Genomic DNA, 16,563 nt, shown 5'->3' with positions numbered 1-16,563 from the left:
CTTATTTTCTTACACCAAGAACATAAGTGGAACATTTTATTCCAAAGGCAAAATTTGTACACACTTTCCAAAAAACTTCTTATCATGAAAATTCTAGCATAAGTGTTACTCAATTCTAAAGTCAAAAAAACCCCATTTTACATGCATTGTTCATGAATTTATAAGCTATTATGGGATAACCAAGCAGCTCAGTTCACAACTACCTCAAAAGTTAGAGTTTAGATATTTGAAATGTATATTACAACCAACTCTAACTTTTTACAAACCCAAGGATAAAATTTTAACTTATGATTCAAAACAAGTGACATGTCCAAAAAATAAAATATGCAATTTTATAGATAATCATGTGATTGGCTTTGTTGAGGTATCCTTGTATCTTCACATCCTTCAATCATCCCACCATCAACTATCCATCTATACCAAAAAGTATGACCATATATCAAAACATTCATGCTGTCAAAACCAATGCATTTATAAGCTCTTCTCGCCAATTTTCTCATCACTATCAATTTTCTCATCACTAAAATATTATATCCAACAACTTGCCTCAATATTTCCATCAATGTGTCCTTTGAAATAGTCTTTCCAGTTTCATAATTGTTAGTCACACTTTGGAATTGGGCAATTAGTAGCTTTCTAGAGCCTTTTGAAACAAGCCAACTTTGTATGTACCTAAAATATCTCATTGTATGAATCAGTTTTGTGCACTATTTTGTAAAATAGTTCATGCTCATTGTCTTAGCTCACACATTGCACATACATGTCTTTCCACCATGAAATGCTATGAGACTACATTACTTTGAGAAATTCTATTAACATTTTTCCTATTTTGATTTCTCACTTCAAGGAAAATTTAAGTTTCTACCCATACCACAATTAATATACACTAATGTGAAATTTATACTTCTATTATTTTACTATAGTTGAAAAAAAAATAGTTTTATATTTAGTTTATAAAGTTGTTTGTAGATAGATAATTCTTTGTTAAGATTGTGAAAAGAGATTTTTCAAATTTGAATATAATGGAAAGTTAAAATATTTTAATTTTAAAACTACATTTGTATAATAATCATTTAGTTAAATATCAAAGTCATTTATTTCAGACTTTCCTAAAAGAAAAATGAAGTAGTTTTTTATTTATTCATTAAAAATGATAGGACAACATATTCCTCTTTTTATGAATCCAAAGCATATAATAAAAAATAATACAAGTTGTACTAATTTTAAATCTAATATAGAACGAAAAAAAATTACATTTTGTACTAATTTTAATTGTCATTGTTATGTACGTACTAAATAATAGAATTTTAAAAAATATATATATATTCTATTATTTAAGAATAGATAGAAAATTTTAAAAAATCATATCTTTCCAAAATACAAATAATAAAAAGTATATACACGGAACACAATTCTACATCACTTAAAGTTCAAATAGATTAAAAACAGGAGGAATATATAATTATATTAAAAAGTGAACTAAAAGAAAAAACGATTTAGAAAAATCAACAACGATTGTAAAATAAGATCTCCAAAACCAATTCTGCTATTTAAAAGAGGAAAAGAAAAGTAAATTTGACTGCCCCCGGCAACCCAAAGTTATACGAAGCTTGAAGAATGTCAGCCTTTATACTGAGAAAAGCTTGAACGATGTTAGCTTTTATCCTGAAAAGTTATCGTAGCCATGAAAGGCCTGCAAGTATAAACTCACACTAACACAGGAGGACTGATTGATTTTGCCAATACCCAATTTCAAAATGATCTCCGAATAACAGATGAAAGGACTATACCTAGTATTCCCAAAAATGTAGCATCTAGCCCACCTCAAAATGTTGCAGTCTTTGCATGGCGTTGTATGAGTGCTTGAATAACATCTTCACTGTGTTTGCCGAAAACTCGCACGAATGCATTTGTAGCTTCTGTTGTAGAAAGCTCTACGGCCCAGCCTCTATTACCAACCCAATGTTTCAAACCTTCCAGCTCGCGAGCAGCCATGGCAAGGGTTCGCAAGTCGCCCGACACAGTGTTTACAACGACATGCAGAATTTCATGACCAGAAGGAATGGGGTCCTCCAGAGTCTTGTCAAAGAACTCATTCGACTGCGTTCGAGCCCAATAAGCAATCACATAAGAAGCCTGAATCCACTGTTTTTCCTTCTCTTTCATTGTACGGTACGTCAAGAGCTTTTTCTCCATTGACTCGTAAATCTCCGTCGAAAACTCTAGTCCTGACGACCTTGCGTCGTTGGTTTCTTGCAGAGCCTTGTCGTGCAACTCTACGAACTGTTCATTCAAGCTCTTAAAGCTACCTCTGAGAGGCTTCTCCCGCTCACAACGCTTGCAGTTGCACTTGAAACCCCAAGCTTCACACATGGCTTCTCGCTGCGGGAGTGGAGCCAGGGCATCGAAGTACGAAATAGTGATTTCTTCTCCCTTGTCGATTGGCTTTGCCGCATGCAAGAACATCGCTTTACCCACATTAAGTCTGGCTGAATTTGGAATACACGAGTGATTAATGAAAGATGGCAGCAGCCACAACCCAGTAAATCCCTCATTCGAGCCCAACATTTCTGCCCTTCCGGCAAAGGAGTTTCGGGAAACAATTTTTCGGATACGCTGTTTGTCAATCTGTAGCAGCGGCATTTCTGTTGTTTCCTGCCTGTTTGCATCGAATAAATGGGTCGCCGGAGTGGAACCGCAGACTTGTTCGGAACCATCGTCTAGGGCATATAGCTGTTGTAACAATTTCTGAGATTCTTCGGCAGCGCAGACTACAGCGTTTACGAGTGTCTTCTGCTCAGAGGAACCCTCCATTGTGGGCGTGAGATAAAATTTGAAAGGCCTGAACCGTTGGCCGTCGATGGCAACGGCATTGCTTACTAAGAGGAGCTCGCCGGTGCTAATTTTCTTGGTAGCATAGAGCCCGCAGCCACGACGGTCCTTCGTCATCTTGATCTCCATATCGCCAATGAAGTCCACAACCTCCCGAGGCGGTTCCGTTTCGAACAAGAAGCCCGAAATGTCGTACTCCCCCTGGCGGCTCCGAGCACAAGAAGCCCTCGACTGCCGCAAAGCAGCATCAATATCTGCTTGGCCGGGGCTAGCCTGGAGCGTTGCTTGAAGAACCTGGAACGCCTGGGCGTAGTGTTTGAGGCCGTCCAGAGCTCGGCCTTTTCGGAACATAGTTTTCAGATGACCAGGTTCGATCTGAAGGCCCTGGTTAGAGTCCTCCAAAGCCCGTTCATACTCGCCCATCTGCAGGTACGTCTCCGCCCGGTTGGAGTAAGCCAACAATCCCGTCTGTTTTGCCGCTTCGCTATCATTTAATGCGCGAATGCAGTAGGTTTAATGGGTCACGTCGCCGCGCCAGTGTTGCCTCCAGAAGCACTCGTTGCCCTTGCCGCGTTCCTCCTCCAAATCCAACTCGCCCATATTAACGGCTGATGTTTCTTCCGTCACCGTCACTAGATTTGCAGGGTTGTTCACTCTGATAGCGAGGCCGTCGTCCACTTTGGCTCCATTGGGGTATTTTGCTCGGAGTGCCGCAGGGGTGGACTCGGAGGCGGGCACATTGTAGATGCCGACTCTAACGGCAAGGCCTTGGTCGTCCTCGAGCACGGTCATGGCGCCAGCCAAAAAGGACCCTGCCGATGTGTGTCTGATTGACATTGAGGTCCGTGAGTCGGATGGGTCGGAGGCCTTGCAGGGACGCAGAGGGCTCTGCGGCGATTCGATCTCGCAAGGACATGATGCCAGTAGAGAGATTGCCTGATGTCAGATAAGCATGGCTTCGAGCAGTACTTTCATGCTGTCGGACCAGAGTTTTCTTGTCGAATAACTCCCCAGCGTCTTGCGCGGTTCGGAGCTGAGACATGGCTTCTGCTATGTTCTGCATAGTTTCCATGGTTACCGATTGAAGCGAGGCAGGGCTTTAATAGAACCCACAGGGAACGAGCTGTACAATCACCGAGGCGATTCGTTATTCCCTATCAACGCATTCTTTGGAGAATGTAACGGGCGCGAAATAAATGCCCGTGGCTAAATAGCAGAAAGAATGCAACAGATGTCACGTGTTTTTAAATTTATTAATTAATTTAAAAATAACAAAACAGTGGTTCTATAATTTTTAAAATAATTAATAAATTTAAAAAATCGTCACATCTGGTGCAAATATTCTGCTGCGTAGACATCGCCGAAATAAATTCCAATTTGAAAGCAAATTGATTTTAGTTAGTTTTTTGTTTAGCTTTTAATTTCCGGAAACAGGTGGCAGCATGGGAGTAGTGGGGGTCATATATCGTTATAACAAAAAGCGGCACGGACTTGAAAGCAATAGTTGAAACCAAAAGCTTGTTTTTTATTTTTAATGATTGATTTTAGGTCTCTCATAGTTATCCGTTTTTGAGCCATAGCGTTCGAACTTTGGACATGCTGTTCGTAGGCCTATAGGCATGCATTGCTTTTCCCTGCATGTGAAACATGATTGGACCGCTTATAATTTTCTCGTTTCTAGCCGTAGTATTCGGCCACATGTCAGCAGCTGAATATTGAAGTGGCCTTAAAACTCTAATATATGATTATAATTAATAACAATTCCCGGCTTTACGGTCGTTCATCATGCACAAATGCGCCGCCTATAGCCACCCTCTTTATTGCATATTCATGCAGACAACAAATATTATGGTGTGCATTGTTAATTAAAGTCAGAACTCAAAGGGACTTCATACCGTTCTGCCAGAATTCAAATCGTTTTTATAACCGTCTACTTTCCTTTTATTACTAGCACTTGTACCGCAAAGGTCCAAGGGGCAAGTCTATTATCTGACCAAAACTTTCAATAAAAAGTATATATATTTGAAAGCCTCGGACTTGCTCATTTGAGTACTTTCCTTCTTCAGTGTAACTAGTTCTTGCTCTATCCTTACATCGGACAATAATCATAGAATATTCTTTCTCATCATAGTTATGAACTGTTACTAACCTGTTTTCATTTGCTCAAAGTCTCCATTGGTGAACATCATTTGATGGAGAGGTCTTTCAATGTGGGTCATACTAATTCAAACCACAGTTTTGGCACTTTGTATGTCACTGTCTTTCTTAACAACCCTACTTAGAAGTTTTGTGATTGTTGAAAGCCTTTCTTGATCATGAATTTTTCTACCTATAGCTTTATCAGTAACATACAAAATACAAGAAAATCTTGGGTTATGTGCATATGTAAGAGACTTTAATAAAGCTTGAAGAACTTTAAATTGAAGAAACGAAAATATTTTGCATCAATCGCTACTTTGTTTGTTTATTAGTCATGGCCTTAGAGATCACATTATACAAATTGGAATTTTGATGGTTGTACAGGGGATTTTCGCACCTTGTATTTAAGGGTTTTTAATTTGATGCCATATGACAAAACTTTTCAATGAATAGGTAATCATCATCAATACAATTTAGAATTTTATCGCTCGTAGATATTACTAAACTTCATTTATGGTTTCTAATGTATCAAAACCACATATTTAGATACACAAAGTGAAGGGGGCATAATTAAGATTGTCTATCCCTTCAAATTAGGAGAGAAATAAAAAGCATAGATACCTATTGAATATTATTAATTAATACTTCATTAGCAAGCTTGTTGTCATTCTTGGCAGTTACATGGAAAACTATCACGTACAAAACCAAATGTGTAATGCAAAAGCTCTTAGAGAAAAAATCACAAAACCCTTGTAAAAAGTGTAGTATAGAAAGCTAACACAATGAGTTAGATGAAGAATTATCATCCTCATACCATCCACCAAGAGAAGATATGTAATCTTTTGCTAATGATAAGGTCAAAATTAGTCAACACTTGAACAACCTCCATGTATATTGAGATTTTCAACCTACACAAAAAAGATTATAAAATCCTACAAAGTTTTGGCACAATTGTTGCATTTGAACATAAAAAATTAGGGCCAGTAAACTAAACCAAAGGATAGCATGAATTCAACTACAACTATCATGTTATTTTTATAGTTTTAAGAGAACTCTAGCAAGTATCAAACTTTAGAATTAGAAAATCCAACTTCATTCCTTCTAAGAACTCCCAAACCATCATAAAATGACTTATAATTTTTTAAGCAACATGGGAAGTTTCGGGGGATTCTCCCATATCCACCCTAACTATACCCTGATATCATTGCATTCCATTAGGTCGCTTCTTTGTGATGCATCTTATAAAAAACATTCTCTTTTCTTTTTATTCTCTTACATTTAATATGCATGTAACCAAGAGCATATCCTTGGGAACATTTCCATTATTTCTGACCTCATATAAACAAGATATTTGTAACTAGTAAGAAGTTCAATATTTCACATTACCTCTATCTTTTTAGTCATCTCTAAATATGTTTAGAATCTGAGCAGGTTTTTGGTGAGTTACCTACGGTAGCTCTAGAGCATCGTACAATGACTGCTCCACCCCCAAACTCTAAAACATGAAGCTAAATCCTTGTATTCTTTACATCATCCAATCAACTAAAACAAAAAAATAGCTTGTAAATTGTTTCAATATCTTGTTCTAGACTGGTTGTCCCTAAATCAAGAATACAAAGCTCAAGACTTAAAAATGTAGAAGAGCCTCCCAGGAATAATAATTCATTCCTGTATATAATTCAGTAGGGGAAATGTAACAAAAATATATTGATCTTCCACAATTTTAGAGGGTAATCCAAACTATGAAAGCATGCAAGGCCCTTCAGATGATGTGTGTGGGACTTGAACATAAATCCAACTCCCTTCCTCTGAGCTTTAATCAAGTGATCCATTTTCCAGTTTATACAACCAAACCAAATAAAATTGACCATTGAAAACACACAACTTTACAAACATAGCATGCCCTTCTACTCAAAATGAAGAGTGTTATCTAAGTCATTACTATAAGAAGAATTTGGTTTGTGTGGAAATTACTAAAGCAAGGGGAGAAATATTCAATCCAACCTATTACTTACTAAATAGGCCACTGCTAACCAAAAGCTTGCTCTCATGTAAGCTCCATAAACATTGTCTCCTACATTTTATCTTTGTGTTTGAGATATACATATCATTTTGTTCTTAAGAGCACTTTCTGTTACTGGATCAATTGTCACTTTTTAATAGTTGTTGGCTATATTTCATAAAAGTTTGTAAAAAATTTGAGAATGAATCATTCAATAAACATCTTGTGTCACCTTTGGTGTATTACAGAAATGAAAGCAAAACTAGTTTGGGGGTTGCTTGAGTTTGTGCATTTGGATAAACCACATTTTGAGGTAGCTAGTCCTTAAATGGGTAGGATAAAAATAACCTCCTTTAGGTATGAAGAAATGAGATTATTGATCTTTTAGCAATTGTAGGTTGAGGGGGAATCCTTCTATGATCTATAATAATTCTTTTGTCCGAAGAGTCATCTAGCCTACGCTTGTCTTTGTAGACCATCCGTGAAAGAATTTCCTTTTCTAGCTAAGCTTTTATTAAGTGTAGGTCAGCATGAGCACCTAGGTGCATTAGCTAAAAAAAAAGAACACAAATCAATGCTCCATAATGTTTTAATAGCTTTGTCACCCTTGTGCTTGGAGATGCTAGAAGGGGCATATTGTTTTATCAAATTATCTAGAATTTGAATTGTTAAAGGAGTCTAGTCAAGAAACGGTTGTTACATGAACAAATAGGAAATTGATAATTCTTTCTATAGGAATGTTTAAACAAACTTATCACCTCCATCCACGAATATGCTAGAACAACTAGACTATTTTGACAGATGACCAAGATTTTGTATTGCCTAGATTTTAATCAACACAAATGTTAAAACGTGTAAATATTGGAGAGCAGTGTCTTTTATATAGTTGGGTGCATCATATGGTTGAAGTGCATATGAAAAGAATTTACATCATGGAGACACAAAAACTAGGTTATCTCAAGTCTAGATTTTTGAGATATGTCAATAGGAGTTCTTATTTGAGAGCTATATCTGTCTACAACTATATTCTTTTGTTTGACCATTGTTAACATGAATTGAGGATAGGTCTTCCATATTTTTGAACTTCTGAAGTCAATAGAACCAACCTTACTAATTTTTTTTGGGTCGCATTTGTTTCAATTTTTTTAAATCTCATTACGTAGGTGTTGATTATCTAATTTTCTTCTCGAGAATCTTAATGGTTTGATGCTATCCAATTGCATATGGTTTGATCTTTGCCAAGTTATCTTCGTTAGTCCTTTATTTCATATATTCTTAGTTTATACAAAGGGCACAAATTCCCCCAAAACAAGTCAATCTCAACAATGAGACATAAGTTCCTTTTATAGAATAGAGATTTTTTTATCCATCGTACTGGATAAAGAAGCTTTTTTTTAACATACATATTATAAGGGTTATGGTTGATCTAGGATTTAACAATATAACTCGAAAGGAAGTTAATCTATATATTCTTCAATCTATTTTTAGTTTCTGCCAGAGCTATAGGCATGGAGTTGTATTGAATATGTTAATGTATACTAGTTTAGTATAACATCAAAGAGTTCAATAAATAATCATTTTTCTTGACCTTGTAGAAGGTCCTAGACACAACAACAATTCTCATTTATGTTAATGCTTTTATTTGGTGGTCTACCCTTTTAGATTTTTCAAATTCTATTACTTATTGAAACATTCATACATGCAAAAAATGTAAATCACTTGACAGTACTAGGTTTGGTAAGTTTTTAATGTTGATTCAATCCCTTGTGTTTATTTTAATTTCTTAAAACAAGGACACACCTAGAGAATCCTAGTTTTCTACCTATAATTTACCCAATTTAAACATTTTATTATCTCGTGTTTGAATTTCAAAAAAGTTCTTAGCTTTTGAAGCATCAATGTTTTTCCCACTTAAACCTATTGCATTCAAATTTTTATTACCTATTTTCAATTAATGATTCTAAAATAATGATAGTTAGAGATGATAGGCATGAGATTTAAATTTTGCTTGACTAAACTGCCTTCTATTGTACTTGGTAGTGTAACACCTTGCCATGTGACCCCAAAAGAAGTTAACCTAAAGTTTTACAAAGTTTTCCAAACAAATTTTTTTTAAAAGTTAAAGATAATAACTTAACAACAATAGTTATAACATAGTGGAAGCAATTAACATTAACATAAACATATACCATGAAACAAATTACAATTCTTAAGGGTCTCATGATGTTGAGTCACATTTAAGTTTAATTAATAATAAATCTAATAGATAACAAATCCACATCAAATAATAATATACTAGTATGAATCCATTTAAATAATATACAATTATATATGATGCCACTTGGCAATAAATAGAATGCACAATAATCCACTATATAGGTCACATAGTTTGAAAGGCTGAAGTAATATACATCATGAAATAAATTACATCATCTCTTAAGATCTTATGAAATCAAATACAATACAATAGTACAACCATCCATCATAGAAATGCAAGAACAAATAGAAGGGAACATCTGCACAAACACATTTGAAGATCGGATCTTAATGGTATAAGAAAAAGCACTACCACCTTTCCTTGTGGAACCCAAAAAGGTCCACTCCCACTATGCTAAGGAAATAGTCTTAAGTCCGAAATAGGATAACAAACTCAAAAGTCAAAAGCCAACATCTAGGTTCAAGGAATCAATTGAAAGAAAACTATCTCAAAGGGTACCAAGACACAAGTATCAACTAATCCCAAAGGCAATACAGACACATAGGAAATCTACTATGCAAGTGAGAAAGTGTCATTACACGAATCAATGCTAGAGTTACCCTAGCATTCTAACTTGACCCTAACCCCCTAGTGACTCTATGCGGTACTAGTATCCTTTCGTACTGACAAGGCATACTAATGATGCATGGTCACAACTAAGCATTCTCTCCACTCCCATCGTAGTCTGTACTAGCACTCGAGGCATGGGTGAGAACATACAAAAACTCTTGTGAGGTTCATTTTATTCCCATTTAGTGTAATATTTTTATTTATTAAACAACTTACAATGGGTTACCCTGGCAGCCACTTTGGGGGCTTTGACCTCCATTGCAAGTCACTTCCCAACATGAAATATAGATAACCTACCCTAAGCTCAATAAAATCAAAAGATCACAAAAGACCACATACCATACATCAGTTCTTAAACAAGAAACTAATAAGTATTGAAAAAAATTGATCATAATCACCGATTCCACCAATACGATCATCCTAATAGAACTAATCTGAAAGTCAAGTATACATAAACTAATCTATGTCATAACATGACATCACCAAGAAAAAATCATACAAACACCTTAGTCCTATAAAAGTGACTGAAAAGAAATTCAAATACAACTGATCAATGACTCAAAGGTTATATCAGATAGGTCACACCATTCACCTCAGTTTCACACAAGAACACTAGAAAGCAATATTGATCAATGCATTGAAACATCTCATAGAGCATACAAGACACATTATCATGGATGAGTATAAAATATTGAGATCAAAACATCATCATAACATCACAAAATAGAACTCCTGAGCCTTTGGTAAACATCTTGACTGGCCAAAGCTAAGTCAAACCCAAAAACCCCAACACTAGTAAATCACACATGACATAAAGTGCATACAAAAGTGAATTTCATAATTCATTAGGTTTTGAAAACCCTAAAGTTCAATATTTAATAAAAGTTTTAAGATTAAAATATAGACAATTGTATAATGGAAACCAATTTTCTCAAACAAGAGTTTCAACCCAAAGAACTTCTGAAAATAGAAATGCAACAGACACGAAGAAGACAAGAATTTGAGGAACGAGCAACTACTGCATAAACCCACAAGATCCTAGCTGGATCTGATGCTAAAACAATGAATGCACAGACATGCAAGAATCTTCCTTTTCCTTCAAAAATACCCTTTTCAGAAATTGGTTCCTCCAAACCTATGTATCTAGAAATGAGCTCTAATTTCCTTAATAAAGAGTTTTTCTCCCAAATCAAGGCTTTGATCATGTAATCATGTGAAAACTCTGTCTTTAATTACTATGTTTTAATTTTCATGCACACACTTTATACAATTTAATTAAAATAAACTTTATTAAATTAAAGCTTTCTCTCCCTTATTAAATCATGCAATGTTTTTAATATAATATTAAATAATTTAACTAATAATATTATAAATTTGATTAACAATAAACTCCTAAATAAATTATTATTAAATTAAATAAATATAAATATGCTTAAATTATACTTTTAATCAAATCTTTTAAATTTAATTCTTTCATGCACATTTAAAGAACTTTTTAATTAAAATATTCTTTTATATTTTCTTTCCCCCCACTCATTAATTATTGTAAGCACTATTTAAAGCATAGTTTATTATATAAATTAATAAGAATAATTAAAGAGCTTTATTTAAATGCAACTCTAATTTAATAATTATTAATTAAATAATCATAATAATAAAAATTAAATTTTTAATCTTTCAATATTTAATTATATTTTTATCCAACTTCTTAAATTAGACTTTTAAAATAAATATTTTAAATTGAAGTATATATTTAATTAATTTCTAATTAATTAAATAACATCATATTCTAATCTTTCTTTAACCAATTTTATAAATTTAGACCTCTAATTTTAGACTTAAAAATTTAGACTTTTTATTTAAAGCATAAATTTAATTAGCTTTTAATTAAATCAAATATTCACATATTTTAATATATATTTTTAAAATTAAATAATATTTATTACTCAAATAATAATAGCATTTAGACTTTATTATTAAAATAAAACTCTTAAATAACTATTATTAAATTAAATAAATATAAATATACTAAAATTAGAACTTTAATTTAATCTTTTAAGTTTAATTCTTTAATTTAATTAAATATTGAATTTTCTATATACAATTTTCATGCAACAACTTATGTAATTTAAATTAAAATATGTTTATTAAATTATTTTTCTTTCTCACTTTAATTCATCATGAGATGTTTTTAATATCATATTTATTATTATAACTAATTATATTATTTAGAGCTTATTAATAAAACTCCTAAATAAATTATTATTGAATTAAATAATTATAAATATGCCAAAATTAGCACTATAACTTTATCTTTAAAATTTTTTTTTTTATTTAATTAATTCACAAGATGTTTTTAATAATATATTTATTAACTTAATTAATAACATTATTTGGAGTTTATTATTAAAATAACACTCCTAAATAATTATCAATAAATTAAATAAATATAAATATGTCAAAAAAAAAACTTTAATAAAATCTTTAGATTTAATTCTTTTATTTAACTAATTTTTCAATTAATTAAATATCAAATTTCTTTATAAAATTTCCATTAGATTAAATCATTAAATCATCTTTTTAATTTAATTTAATTATAAAAGAAAAACACAATAGACCCACAAAACCAAATATGACAACTCAACTGAAAGTCAAAGAACAAAGTCAAACTCTAGGATCAAAGTCATAGATTCATGTCGTTTGATGAATTGAAAAAGGTGAACTAACTTAGATACTTTTCCTATTTTCTAAACAATTGGCTTAGGTTAGGATTTGGATTCAAGGGTTATCTCCCCACTTATACCATTGAAATACTATGATAGGGTATGCTCATCCTGGCAATGTAGGGAAGTCAATACCTAGTACCTGCAATTTGCATAAAGTTCATGCATGTAAAAACACAATATTCTAAACTAAATAGGTAATGTCAAGAAGCAGTTCATTGTTTAGATCTCGACTAGTAGGTGACTACAACTCCCTTCCTCAACCACATCAGAAACATTAAACATAAATAAACAATACATGCACACCATACACATGCAAGTATTGGGTAAGTATCCATAGAAACTACATAAAAATCATTCGTCTAACTAACATAGTTTAATAACTAAAATAACTAGCACTAAGTACCTCCACACACACACACACACACACACACACACACACACACACACACACACAGATATATGACTAATCAATTCTGGTAATCCAACACTGCTAATCATAAAACATAATAATAGAATAGGCCTAAAAACATCCAGTAAAAAAAATCAGAAAAGTCAAGTAAGGGTAGGCATTACAGGCAAACTGTTGACACTAATTTTTTTTACTGAAATAAATTACAACTATTATTCTTCCCATGTTGTTTCTATCAAACTTTCTTACTAACTTCAAAGAGTTGATGCTTAATTTATTGGAAAATTGGAAGCCATGACATCATTTAAAACAAGTACAGTGGTTTAGATGCCATTTGTAGGACTAGAAACATGGTAGGTTGATCCTAGAGTTGTGGGAAATACAACAATGGTGGCTATAGAGGTAAGATTTATTATATCTAACACCTTTTTGTTCTAACATTACCAATTTCTATGAATATTGTCTTATGGGATTTGACTTTTAGTATTAATTCATGTACAAATTTTGCACAATTTTGAGGAGAAACATACTATGGAAATTAGTTTAATGGTATAGACATCAAATTAGTATTTAGTTGTCCAAAAATGATTCTCCTTGTGAGGTACCAACTATTTATGTTCTATTGGAGTTTTGCCAAAAAAATTAAGTTCTTAATTCATTACTTTCTTTTCCTAACGAGGTGCCTAATGCAACAATGTTGCATGCTCTATTTTTCAATATCAATAATATATAAATATATTACTAATTTTTATATTTAATCCTAACATTCTAAATGTTTTAAAAATTAATTAATGTTTTTATGTTAGATTTCAACGTTTCTAAACCTTTTAATGCAAAACATTTATAGATGTCCCATTTTTTCTACTATTTAAACAAGTTCTCTAGAGATAAAAATTCATTTTGTAAATCATTCAATGTGAAGATATCTAAGTACTCGCAACATTTACCAAATTCATTCTATTGAACTAGTTTTAGTTTGGAGATGACTTAAGCAACATTATTGGGAAGTGACAAGAATTTAACTCTATTCTTTCTCAATTTTTATTTAGTCATATCAAGATTTGATCAATTCTTTTTTATATTTTACAGCATATGCTTTCACACCATCTTGGAGTCCCAAATTATGATCTATATTACTAGTTTATAAAATGATTTTTCCTAGTCATGGTTGTTGATAATAGCCATTCAAGTTCTTCAATACTAGAATAATACCAACTTAGGTGTATTTGGGTGGGAAAATGCCATTTTATGGTAATCTTGAGCGATCCTCATTGAGTGATGAATTTTTTAATGAAAAATGATGACATTTGTTCATTGTTTGTCAACTATAAGAAAATCTAGAAAAGAGACTATTTGGGAAATACGGTTACAAGAATTATGTGGAGACTAGGTTATCCTTTATACATACCTACAATAGGTTTATTTCCTTAGAGAATTTTTATGTAAAGGTTGGTATTATTAGCTATGAATGCAATTTAGAAGAGAAGAGCTTGGAATCTTTATCAAGGACATAAGGGTTGGTCTTATGAGCTTCGAAGAGCTTAGAGGAACATAGTTTCTTTCTAGTAAATAGTCTTGATAGTATGCAAATTAAGAAATAATATCTTGAAATGGAACATTTTCTTAAATAAATACTCTTTACATGTTTTTAAAATGCATCTTCTCAACCCATTCAAATTAATAATATTATCCATTCTCCATTTACATATGGATGCTCTCCTATATTTTCATATTATCCGAGATTTTCATATTGTATTTTATTCAATTTTTTTTTTTATAGATTCTCTTACATACATATGGATGCTCCTTTAGTGTAATATTTTCATATTATTATTGTAGCCTTTCATAGAAGTATGGTATAATATTCTCTACTCTTTTAATTTTTTTATTTCTAAGAAGCATTATCTTCATTTGTTTAGGATGGAAGCTGTAGCCTTATCAATGTTAGTTAGATTCAATAGTAATAATGATACCAATGATATTCAAGTTTAATATTCTTAGCTAATTCTTTAATGACATCAAGACATGCTAGTTATATTACATAAAAAATAAAACAATATTCAGTTCTACAACATCATTTCTAATGAATAATTCATAGAATATATTCCTCCTAAAGGAAATTGTAGAAAAAAACAAGTCTTTATAGAAACTGATTGCAAAATTTCTCTTGGTATCCTACTATAGGCATGAATTCTAGCTGTGTGCAACAACTTTATTTCAATATATATACTAAAAAATTTTGTTTAGATTGTCACGATAAAATCCAAGTCGATGGATGCTCTAATAAGCTTTATGATATATAAAATGACCTTCTTGTTAAATATAATGATATTATTGCCAAGGAGGAGATGTCTTGGAGGAAAAGATCAAAGGTTTTATTGGTTGCCTAAGAGGAACTAAAATACAAAGTATTTTCATATTACCACTCTAGAACATAGGGAAGCCAATTGTCTTTCTCAACTTAATACTAGAAGAGGTAAAATTAAAAATGAGTAGGAAATAACTATGGACATGTTGAAGAAATTTTATTCTCTTCTTTGTTTAGATAAATCTCTTAATGAGAGTGACTAAGAAAAAATTCTCTCTGTTGTTCCAAACCTTGTCTTTAACACTTTAAACAAAAATATTGTGGCTATTCCTTCATCATCTAAAATTAAAGAGTTCTTCATGTCCTTTGAAGGCAATAAAGCCCTTGTGGTATATCATTTGTAAGGATTTGTTAGATTCTCTTAAGGAGTTCTTTGCTGCTAGAACCCTTCTGAAAGAATTTCATTGTACTTTTCTTGTTTAGATTCCTTTAAGTCTTGGGGTTGACTCCATTGACCAATTCAGGCTGATTAGTCTATTTAATTCTCTATACAAGTTAATATCTAAATTTATTACTAATCAAATAATGTAGATTTTCCCTAATCTAATTTTCCCAGCAAAATGGTTTTTTCCTTTGAAGGAATATTTTAGACTCCATTATTGATGTGCATGAGAATGTGCATTCATTAGCTAAATCTTAGAAGAAAGTTTTTCTTATGAAATGTGACTTATCCAAGGCCTATGACATGGTAGATTGGTATTTTCTCTTAAAGGTTCTTAAGGCTTTTGGTTTTTGCAACTATTGTATCTAAGTATTCATCAACTGATTTCCACTCATTCCTTTGTTGTGATTGCCAATGCTTCTTCCTCCAAATTAATGCAAGAGCATCTTGGGTCAATGAGAAATATTGCATCAACCAAACATATTTATTATTTTTCATTCTATTCTCCGATTCATGAAGTAGTCATTGCTACTTGGAGATTTGAGTTGTGTGTAATCACTATCTTGTTTTTGACCTATTTCATATCCTTAACCTAAGAGTGGAAAAGTTAATAAGTATTTTTCTTTGAGTTTTGTGTTAATTTCTTTGGTTGTTGTTTCCTATAATTTCCTTCTTGCGAGGTATGTAATTGTATTAGTGTGGTTTCCTATGTTGGTTTGGCATCTTGTGTGGTTGAGAGATGACTCCTTTATCATATGTGGAGCCATCTTTAGGAGTGGATGGAAAGGTTACACTTTGTAGTGCCTGCCCCTAGTTCACATTCTATTATCATTGTCAAATTCTTTTAAGCTAATTTTATGCATTGATTAGTTTTAGAG

General features: G+C 32.3%; 1 pseudogene; it reads right to left on the bottom strand.

Moving 5' to 3' along the window:
- Positions 1 to 1,824: 1,824 nt before the first annotated feature.
- LOC149580204 (methyltransferase FGSG_00040-like) lies at positions 1,825 to 3,874 on the bottom strand (annotated as a pseudogene).
- Between the last annotated feature and the right edge of the window lie 12,689 nt (positions 3,875 to 16,563).

This window comes from Cupressus sempervirens, chromosome 1, assembly GCF_028749045.1.
Source record: "Cupressus sempervirens isolate cs-2001-9-10 chromosome 1, ASM2874904v1, whole genome shotgun sequence".
NCBI lineage: Eukaryota > Viridiplantae > Streptophyta > Pinopsida > Cupressales > Cupressaceae > Cupressus > Cupressus sempervirens.
This window is presented reverse-complemented; position numbering and strand designations above follow the sequence as displayed.